The following is a 12,228-nucleotide window of genomic DNA, read 5'->3' on the forward strand; positions in this document are numbered from 1 at the left end:
TTGATTTTAGTCCATGTACACTTAAGAATTGCTTCTAGCCGTCTGAATCTATCTTGCTTAAAACTTTATCATTTTCGAATCTTATTTTATATGATTTTCCGTTTTCGTCGCTACACTAGGCTTACTTTACTAAAAGGAAAAAAAAATCAAACTAAAACAAATAAGACCATATGAATTACTAGTAGGTAGAACTTGAAGATGTGCTATGAAAACTGATTTGATCGATGGAAAAATATCTCAATAATGAATTACAGATGAATGTGAATTAAAATAACTAATCTTAAAATTGTTCGAACACACATGGAAAATAAAATACTTATAAACCGCACACAGCGTCCAAGTAATTTTTTTTCTCTTATTGGGTAATGGTGAAGAGCTACCAAACTTGGCACATAAGGTATTAACATTGATGTTGTTAAACCCAATCTATGAAATTCGTCCAACACCTTTCCAGTTTCAACATCAAAAAAACCCATCGTATCACCTGCGTCAACTATCAAAATTTCGTTGGTAAAGCTCATGTGACATACTCCCTCTATATATGCCGTCTCATATATCATAAATCGTCACACTAAACTCTAACCTCCATGAACTTAAGCTTCCTAGGTCATCATTATTATGAGCAATATATCCCTTGAACAAGATACTACGAAAATTTAGACACATTGCTTTTGTCATCACATAAATCTTTCCTCCCTTTTCGTCTATACTTACATTGTCTTCATGGCTTTCTATTGGTACCTCAATTAGATCAAATTCTTTCTTAGCCACGTCGAAAGCAACAAGTGTTGTTGTATCACTCTCGACTTTATGATGATGTGGATCGTGATAAAGACTCGTTGTACACCAATATAACACCCCATTTACACATGCCGTTGACCAACCATCCGGTCCAACTGAATTATGATTCCATAATAACGACCTCCATGATTGGTCATTTCCATTAATAGTTGAAATCGAACCTTTAATCGTCACTGAATATGGAGCTTGACGTTGAAAAACGACTACTTTGTACTCATATGAAATTGGGCAAAATCCCAGCCCCACTATAGTATGAATATCTATTCTTGGAGACCAGTATGGATTAGGCGGAGTTGTAACATATTCCATAGTCGAGCATGATGTCCACTCCAAAAACAAACAAAACCATTCACACAATTTGCCTTCTGGAACAACATTGGATTAATACAGGTCTTCGACTCATATTCAATCGTTAACAACTCTATAGGTTTACTCCTCAAGTTTCCAAATGGGTTGTCTTTGAAATTATCATTCCATTCCAAGGAAGAAACAGTGACAGATTTTCCATCATATGTGGAGATAACAAGAGCCTTCAGTTGAGAGAATGATGAAGATTTTTTAATTGTGTGTTCAAGGTGTGCGTACGCAAACCTCCCATTGTAGATAATTGTATGCCATTTCTTGCATACCAACGTTAAATTTTCTAGCAAATCTTGGCAAGGTACTCTTCCTAGTATCTCAATTACCATTTCATAGGATATATTGCAAGTGATGATATGTTGCTTCTCATCATGATCTTCTTTTTTCTCCTTTCTCTCGGAGATTTTCATTCTTTCTTTGCAAGTCCTGTCGATCGAGAAACAAGTCAAAAATGTAAATATTTATTGGGGAATAAGTAATTTTAATGATAACAAAACTATTACAACATCAATATACCCGTAATATCACAATGAAATAGGATAAACATTTTATTTAATACCGAAATAGGAGATAACAAAACTATTCATGGTAAATTTTGTGTTGAATATAATCAAATGCAATATATATATATATATATATATATATATATATATATATATATATATATGTTGTCAATATATCCAAAGAATATAAGCAGATCAGAATATTTTCACCAAAATCTTGAATGAATCCTAATAATACTGCATTTAAGTAAGCAATAAAGTCCAATAGATATTGAGTGAATGTGCCACATTTGTTTAGAGAACTACTTGTTTACTCCCTCTAATTCAATTAGATCAAAAAAAAAAGTGTCACTTACCATTTGCACACCCCTTAAGAAAATACTTCATCCTAGACAAAAATAGGTAATTTTAAACTACCATAATTAAATAGGCATTGGGATTTGATCATATAACACTTAATAGGGGCAAATATGAAAAAACAAGGTTAATTCTTTTTGATTTGCTAAGTGGACTTTTTTTTATCCAAAAAAATAAGGCTATATATATATGGACTCTTTTTTTATCCGAAAAAAGAACCATAACGATTGTCCGACCAAATGTGTTACTTATTTTAGCCCAAATATATTTGATTAGAACGACTTTTATAATCTCTCTCTCTCTCTCTCAATTAAATTCAATTTGAATTCAGTGATTTCTTGCATAAATAAATTTGGAAAAATTATTTTTGTTGAAAACGTTATAAGATATACATCAAAGAAAGTAAAATGCAATCAATCTAGCTCATTAAATCTATATCTATATCTATCTATATATAATATAAAGTTAAGCATAGATAACATGATGTGGCACCTCACTATGGCCTCCATTGCTATTTATCTTTTTTGTCAATTTTTTGACCTTTCACCTCATTTTATTTATTAAAAAATTCGTAGAAAAATAACTTAATTCAATACAAGCATAAAAGGAGTAGTTATTGCAATTAAATGCTCAACTTTCATATGCAAAGACAGCTCAACGTTCATCTGGAAAAAAACGTTAACCATAATTAGATACAATCATAAACATCTTATTTATTGCAGTCTTTATGCTCAACATTAATTACAAGTTAATATAAGAAAAGAATTTCAAAAACAGCTTTTCAACTGAAGTGGCTAGGCCTTTCTCTCTCTCTCTCTCTCTTTTTTTTTTTCATTTTAAAATTTTATGTGCTACATTGGAAAAAAAACCAAAAGTCAAATTTCTTAACTAAGCAAATTAATGCTTTTAATATATCCTTGAAGGTGGTGATAGTGGAGGATTAATTCTTCCCCTCATCCTCATATTTTCCCTATCTACAAATAGGCTTGATGTCCCCTTTTTGGACATCACATTCTATTCATTTTTTGAGTTTCTTAATATATATTTTTTACTTTATTTTTATCAAGTTGAAGTAATTTTTCGTCAATACAAAAATTAGATAAGTCTGTGTTAAATCTGTGCAAACTTCCCGATGGACAACAAAGAAAAAAAGAGATGGCGATGATACAACAAAGAAAAAAAAGGGGGCGATAATATGACGATAGAGACAGAAAGGAATCTATTCGTATATATTTTGTTGTTGATTGGTTTGAATATTGATATGAATTGTCTTATATTGGTGTTTTCAGACCTTTGGAGCTTACAAATGTGAAGGCAACTTGAGTTATCTCCCCTCCACATTCAGCTATAAACTTTGTTCATTTTACTCTTTTCTTGACATTTTTGTACATTTATTTTTATGTTAACTCACTTATCTTAATTTTCTGTGAATTTTCCTTAGTCAATATGTTTTTTAGTAAGTAATAATACATCCTAGACGATTATATATTACGATAATTGATATGTAAAATGTAGTTTGGATTAAAGAGATTACTTTAACAGGTGGTTTGAAAATTATTTTTCTATAAAACTCATTTCCTAATTTAATATTTTTATGAATATTTTTCTAATTTTTATCATCATAAGGTCTACTTACTTTTGGATGCTAATTTTTTATCACATTATTTTTTCCTCATCTTATCTGAAATTTCTCTTATTTTGAAGTGTTCTCCTCCACTAAAAAAATGTTGGGTATTTATATATAATTTTCCTATTGAAATCTACATGTACCAGTTTAGAGTGATTTTTTCATACTTAATCTATAATACTTTTCACAAATTTACATGTACCAATTTAGAGTGATTTTTTCATACTTAATCTATAATTATTTTTTTCACGATTCCCAAGGAGCACACAGCAGTTGGCGATATTGCGGGAAATCCGGCCCGTTGCAGATTTCACTCCGCACGACGCAGCGACAGTTGTCAAATCCGTGATTTCGGAGATCCTTATCTCCAATTGATTCAATTACCCAGTTGAATGTAAATTTTTGTACTATAAATAGGAAGGAGGGTAGACCCTCAATCCCATCAGTTTTTCACTATCTTCTACACAATCACACCATTGTCCTATTCTCATAGTTTTCAGGCATAAAGTAATAAAAGTTACTCATAGTTCGGTCCGAGCAGATCTAAGCTTTAGGCCGGCCTGTCCGATCAATTAAAGGGCTATTTCCTACTCTTTATTTCTCAACTTGTATTTCATTATTGTTATTTTTCCGTTCTATAGCAAATCAAATCGCATATCTTTTAAACCACTTACAAATTCAATTGTTATCTTTTAAGGGGTACACAATACTGTGTAAATAAATCATCTTCTTAAGGACCCGTTTGGCCATGAGAATTATTCACTTTTTTCCGGAATATTTTTTTATTTTATGGTGTTTGGCCAGAAAAATTCCAAAACCTTGTTTTTCACTTTTTCCATTTTTTGTTTTGGACTTTTATTTTTACTTTTATTTTTGTGTTTTCAATTTTTACCATAAAAGTTCATATAACTTTTTTCACTGGTCAGAGGCAACTTGCTCAGTTGCTCTCCACTCCAACATCATTGAACATCATGTGCAAAAAAGCCTCTAAAAGAAAAGAAGCAGGTGGGAGTTTTGCAACAAAATCATATTTAGAGATGTTATATTTTTTTTGTACATCAGTAACTTCCAGTTGCAGCCTTTTGATGGAAAGAAACCATCAGTTTTGAGCACTCCATAAGTTGATCTCAAGTATAATTGCTATATTCCTCGCATTGGTTATGTTTGGAGTATAGATCATATTTCATGTTTTTAAGAAAAGTACATTTCAACAATCAAATATTATTTGCAAAAACTATGACCAAACACAACTCCAACTTCAAAAATTTCAAAAAAAGTGATTTTTTTCCTATGGCTAAACGCCTACTAAATATATATAATATATGTTGAATCCCCTTCACTTTTTCGTGTTTACTTTTTTATATTTTAATTCAACTTAGTAAAAATTCGACCTCTTTCTCTTTTATTATTTCCTTTGCCCATTTCCCATTTGTTTTTTCATGTCTCTGAAAATTCGCAGACGGCTGAGCTGAGAAACTTAAATCAGCCGACCACCAAAATGATCTCAACGGTTTGATGATTTCACTATAGAAGAGATTCTATTACCAAGCAAGGAAACTTACTCCCTCCATTCATTTTTACTCGTTCATTTTGGACTTTTCACGATATTTAAAAAATAATAAATGGAGTATATAATTTACCAATATACCCATATTAATTGATGCATATTTTTATTAGATTTGAAAAATAATTTGAAGTGAGTAATTAATACTATGATAAAATAAGAATAAATAAATTGTCTTATCTTAATATGCTAAAAGTGACAAATAAAAGTGAAAATCTATTTTTAAAATACTATACAAGTAAAAATGAACTAAGAGAGTAACTTTTAGATCCAATTTGGATGAGCTTATGATTTTTGACTTATAAGCCAAAAGTAGGGCTGGGCATAAATACCGAAAACCAAAAAATCGGACCGAATCGAACCGAATTTCAAGAAACCGAAACCGAAAGAATCGAACCGAACTAGTTTGGCTCGGTGTTTGGTGTTCACCTTCAAAAAACCGAAACCGAAATAGCCGAATCGAACTTTGATGAAACCGAACCGAAGAACCGAAATTTATACATTACCCAAAAAAATTAAAATAGTCCAGACTCATTAAGTTTAAGCAAAAAAAAAAAAAAACCAATTGTAATAAGCTCTCTTTTGCTTTTGTATCCCTAATTTTCACTTCAATTGAGAAAATTAAATATCCTTAACAAAGAAAGGTGACTAGGATGTGTCTTTAGGATTAATGTATGTCCTTTATGTGTTTTCTTAATTATTCTTACTGTATGTATATAACACCTAGTAATCCTATATTATGGTTATGATTTTCTGTTCTTGTATATCTTGTTTGTTTGATTTTGATTTTAATTTGTTAGTTTTATGTTTTGTTGCTTTTGAGAATATGAATTTGTGTAAATGGAATCGCTTCTAATATCATATTAAAAAAATCGAATTGAAAAAACCGAAATCGAACCGAACCAAACTTCAAAAAATTGAAACCGAAAGAACCGAACCGAACTAGTTGGGTTCGGTGTTCGATGTCCACCTTCAAAAATCGAAACCGAAATAGCCAAACTGAAGTTTGATAAACCGAACCGAAGAACCGAACGCCCACCCCTAGCCAAAAGTCATGAGTTAGAAATTCTAGCTTATGGCTTTTGGCATATTTTTGTCATCTATATATTATTAAAAACAGGATAGTCTAGCCTAATATTAAGCCAAGTGGCATAAGTAGATCTTGACATGTGTACAATTTTAGGACAAAAAACTAACTCTAATAACTAAGTTTTAAAAATCCAAGTGGCATCTCAAATAGAAGCCAAGTGTTATATTTTTAGACAAAGCTAACTACCTTTGTACCTAATACAGTATAACTTTTGAATGTTAAAAATTTGATTTTTATTTAAATTTTCACTGTGAACATTTTGAATTGAATCATGGTAATCCCGCAACATCCAATGCACGTAATATTTCTGTAATGGAGAAACCAAAAAAGAAAAAGAAAAAAAGAGATACTATTAATCGTGGTGGTTATTTTTCTTTACAGATACAACATGTTCTTGGACACCGTATTTTAAGACATGTTTATACATAAATTTGAAATTTAAACTGTGTATCAAAACAAAACAAAGAGGATGTCTTTCCACTTGAAACGTGGTAGGTAGTTTTCCATCAAACAACTACTTCCACTTCCCCATTCCATCCCCACGATCACACACCCTCACACCACCATATTTGCTCAACTAAACTTGACATATGTATATAATTAATCAAATCTGCTCAACTTCGATGGAACAATTTGTTTCATGAGCACATGATCATTCATTTTGTTTAGCTCTATCGCAAGCCTTAGCCCAATTAAAAGAGGATGCTCCATATCATGTCCCATTGGTCATTTTCGGTCACATGCACAAACAACACAACGTGAATATCGGACGGCGCATTGCTAGCCCTCGCTGTTGCATAAATTTCAAAGGTCGGAAGAGTGGAGAAGATACAAGAAACTTGAATTTAGTAATCGGAGACAGAGCAAGATTAAAGGAGGAACATTTACTGTTTAGTAGTCCAAGCAGCGGTTTGGTCCATGCCTCTCTTTTGTAAATGCAGGACGCGTATACTGATAAACAATGCAACGTGAATGTGTACACGGATAAATTCGTATATGTAACATGATCGTCATTTTGTTTGCATGTGTATAATGTGAGCTTCTTAATTTAATTATTTGCTACTCAAAAGTTACCTTATATATATATGGTGACGAATGCTATCATATCACTTTGTTTGGACTGAGATTTTAATGCTTGCTTGTGCAAAGGGAAGAACGTGAAAGTGGATTCATATATATATATATCTTCTTTTTTTTGTATACTTTTGAAAATTATAATACTAACTTGTGATATGTAATAATGAACTGTTTTTATTTGCTTACTTTTCAAAGTTATATACTAATTCCTAACCTGTATTGTTGTTCTCTTATTTGCAGAGAGATCAAATCCATGCAACCATTACAAGGTTTGTGAATCCAAGTATTATCGCTAACAATATTTATCTCAATATTTAAGTATTTTTATGTTGAAGAATCTTTTAGTTATTTTATATGCCTAATGAATATGAATCTTAACTGAAATGAAGGTCATCCTTTTATTAGTATCGTGGAATGATTATCTGGGTGGTAAAGCTAGAAACTCACGGCTGAAGAGTTCATTTAGACTTCTTACTATTGCCTAAACTTATCCTTTCATATGTTAATAAAATGCATTTGACTACATTTGTTTTTCCAAAAAAAAAAAAAAAATTAACTTCATCGCATTCTCTATTTTATGCTTTGGTAATGATAAAATTTTATAAGAATAATTGATAAACTCAATTTGTGATCATATATTTGAATTTTAATTAAACTATAACTTGAATATGTAGTAGAATGAAAGAAGTTAAACTGCAAAAAATTTGAATTCATCTTAAAAAAATTAGTGATGCCACAAATTCCATTTTGTAATTTGCCTAATGCCACCATCATCATGAGGTTTCCAAATCTACACAATTTGAAATAATTTATGTTTGCAAATGGTTTAATTTAAAGCACTTATAATACCTATAAAATAGAAATAGAAAAACTTTTTACACCAAAATATAAACAATACGAAAAATATCTTATTCGTGAAAAATATTGCTAGAAATAAAATAAAATTTTGGCATCAGCTTTTCCTCACTTTGTCATCAACAATCTTCGTTGGGATGAAGCTAGAAATAAAATTATGCTAGTTTGATTCTTTCGCCTTGTCCAACAAGGGATTATTTTATGAATAATAATTTTTTTTTAAAAAAACATATCTATAATAGAGATAGAAAATAAAATAAAAAAATCTCATCTCAGATTCAAATAATTCTTATTCTTCTATTTTCTAAATTGAATTGCATTTCAAAATTATCCAATCCTCCCAAACGGAAATTAACAACAGTCAATTTTATTAGGATAGATATACCCAAACGATACAATATTAGGCACATATTCAAGTTATGGTTTAATTAAAATTCAAATAGGAAAAACCAATTGAAGTATTATAAGAGAAAAATAAAACGTACAAAGAGGGTGATAGAGAATAGAGATACTTTCAAGATATCAATATGTTGAATTTAATTCAAAAATAAAATAAAGTAAGTAATTAATACTCAAACATATTACTAATGTCCTTTAATTTCATAGGTGGATCACCCTGTAACTCTAAGTATACTGTGAGTAAAGCTTTGGGGAAACTGCCCATATTCTAACGGATTTCAAATTTTAACTTTCAACAAACCTTTGTCGACTTCTTAATTACAACCGGCTATACTTCCAACCTTGATGTATGACTAACACATGACTCAAATACTTTATGATTGTGACCTACTTTGCACGATGAGTACTTCTAATCTTACTCTGAAAAATGAACGGAGGGAGTAAATGCTTACCCTTTTTTTTTGCTAAATTAGATAGAGATTCTATATATAATAATTCAAGCTTACCAAAAATCCTAATACAAAGTTCTAAATTTGATTTGAGCATAATAATGGTTTAAGAGGCTAAAAGGAGAAACAATATACCAACTATTTTGTAAGATCATGGGCCATCTCAAGCTTATTATTGGGGAGTTAGGGGAAATTTTATTTCACGTGGTATATGATTTTAATATAGTATTGTAAACTATCGTTATAATTTATAAAATAATAATAAATCAAATCTCTGTTTATAAGTTACAAAAAGTTCAAGCAATCAAGTAAAATCATACTAATGATTGTTAAATTATTATGTTGAGATGTCATCAATATTCTTAGGTCTATCTCAAGTTTGTATTGATTTAGGTTAACTATTAATAATCCAAACTAAAATTCAATATATCATATTGAAAACAAGATATAATTAGTTCAAAATTATTATTTGGATTATAGGTAAAACACTAAATAAAAAGATTATAGTAAACTAATGCCTACAAGAGGATAATAGGGATTGTGAGAGGATAGTTATGATTTCGATTAATTTGTAAAATAAATAATTAAATAATGCTAAAAGTTATGGTATCAAATTTAGATAATGAACTAAGCTTATATGTTGGTTTGTTTTTTTATAAGTATTAACTATTATAACCTGTCGAGGTGCTAAATATGCTAGCATTTGCTCATGTAAGTTTTATAATATCATTATATTTTACAATAACTTGCATCTTGAAATTGTTCAATAAACATGTATATTCATGATTACGTTCCATTATCATAGCATAGCAATGAATCATATCTTAGTTTTTTAACTTAAAAATAAGTGCTTAAAAGTACTTTTTTATTTTATTCAAATACTAAAAAAATACTTAAAAGCTATTTTAACTTAAAAACATCTAAAATAAATCAATTCAAACAGATTCTTAAGCTATTTTTAAAAAATCAATCCAAACACAATCTAAAACAAATGGAACGAAGCTATAACGTTGTCAGGGAAAAAGAATATTTTTCCCCGAAATCAGGGTAAAGAATCTCATTACACGTGTGAGTTTTGTTTCGCTATGTCAGAAAAGTAGTCCATAATCCGTAGCGTATTCATTTTTAACTTTTCCCAAGAAAGAAGTCCATATTCATGCTGTCCTAAGGACTGTCCATATTCTTGTTTTCGACCTTATCCACATTAACATGTTAGTACTATTTTAATTTTGTTTATCTGTTAATTTAATTTAGGGAAAAGGATAAAAAATACCCCTCTATTTTGAAAAAAATGGCTTGAGCTTATTTTTGGGTCGAAAATCCCTCAGTTTTGGCCACTGTCTTGTGGAAATTATCAAAATAACTTGAAATCATTACACCCTTGGTTTTAAGCGAAGCCCAACTAAAAAAATGATAAGATCCTTTATTTACTTCCTATGGGGGAATAAGAATTTTATATTATAATTAATTGGATATAAATTAAGTTATTTTGGGACGAGATTAAAATACTTGAGATTTTGACCCAAAATAAGTTTGGAGGATATTTTTTAAAAAGGGTATTTTTTCCTTTTCCCTTTAATTTAACTAAGCGGTGGCGGTTTAAAGGTGGTCACCTGCACACCCTTGGGCTGAAAAAAATCTAGTAGATGAATTAGATATTATAATTAATTGGATATAGATTAAGTTTTGAGCATTCATAAAATAATTGAGATATAGAGCTAGAGGTAAAAGGTGTTCGGATTTTACTAAAAGTCGCGGTTTAAATGTCTCTTCTTTTGTTTAAAAGAAAACATACAAACAAAGTCTTAAGCTACTTGGTTGATTTGTATTTGCACTTATTTTCTTCCGTATTCCGACTAAACTTATTTGTATTTGAGTTATGATTTGCATTTGGTTTATTCTATGTAGGTTTGGAGTTACGTTGGACTCATTTGTTGAAACTTCTTTAGTCTTTGTTCTTTCTTTGCTATACGTATTGTTAAAAAAAGACTATGAGATCTAATAGTAAGTTAACAACCACTTATTTTGTTCTTTTTTTCTTTTTAATTACTTCTGTGAACATTTTAATTATCCAACTTTTTTTTTCCAAAGAATATTAATTAATTGTTATCTCTCGCTTTGTAACATTCTCGCAATGCCCCTTGTTGTTCTCCACTTGTGGGATTACGTACACTGTCATTTAAAATTGTAATCACCATAAGAGTTTTCTAGCAATGAAATTTATCAAGAATAACTTGCGAAATTAAATGGATCATAAATTTTTAGGCGAGTGTGCAGTGATGATGTTAAAAAAAATTTGTTGCACTCATTCATCGGAAAAAAATTATATACTCGTCAACATTTGAATAATCTTACCAAAATTTTTGGCTCCGCCACTGTAACTAAGCACGATGCTCAAAAAGAAAATTTTAAATCTTATACTCTTAAAATAGAAACAATATAACATTTGAAATATATTCATTGAGTTTTATAATCTGATGAAATGTATCATGTCATTTATATATAAACGAATTTCATTAAAGATAAAATATATTCAGTGAGTTTTTTGATCCTAAACGCACTTTTCATTCTATATGGAAATTATTATCATTAAGAATAAATAAAAATATTAAAAAATTTAAAAAAAATTAAAAGTTAGTAAGACACATGAATTAAAAAGGAGTACATAGTTTTTAAAAATGGGAAAAGGGTCAAATACCCCTCTTGTTCAGTTTTATCCTTAGTTACAAATTGGGTTATCTATATTTTTACTGCGCTAACAAAAATACCCCAAATTAATGGATTCTCCAAATCAATCTCAATACCCTGAATCAGTACACACACACACCCTCCCCCACCCTGTACACGAGGTTATACAGGATATGTTGTTGTAAAAAATTAAGACGCTAAATTAAAAGGGAAGTAGAGTACGTAATTTTTCAAAATGGTCCATACTACTTTCTAGAAATAGTCCGTCAGCACATTGATGTAATTAATAAAAGAATAAAATGAAAAAAAAATTATTTAATTTTATCTTGATGAATAAAATACAATTATTTTGAGATAAATATTTTGAGATGGAGGGAGTATCCTCTTTCCAAAAATATCTATTATATTATACTACATCTATACGTGGTATGCCCTAGTTTGTACGGTTCCTCTAAGGC

General features: G+C 29.9%; 1 pseudogene; it reads right to left on the reverse strand.

Annotated features, from left to right (window-relative positions):
- Positions 1-316: 316 nt before the first annotated feature.
- LOC132051258 (putative F-box protein At1g19160) lies at positions 317-1,571 on the reverse strand (annotated as a pseudogene).
- Positions 1,572-12,228: the final 10,657 nt, after the last annotated feature.

Source organism: Lycium ferocissimum, chromosome 3 (assembly GCF_029784015.1).
Source record: "Lycium ferocissimum isolate CSIRO_LF1 chromosome 3, AGI_CSIRO_Lferr_CH_V1, whole genome shotgun sequence".
NCBI classification, from domain to species: Eukaryota; Viridiplantae; Streptophyta; class Magnoliopsida; order Solanales; family Solanaceae; genus Lycium; species Lycium ferocissimum.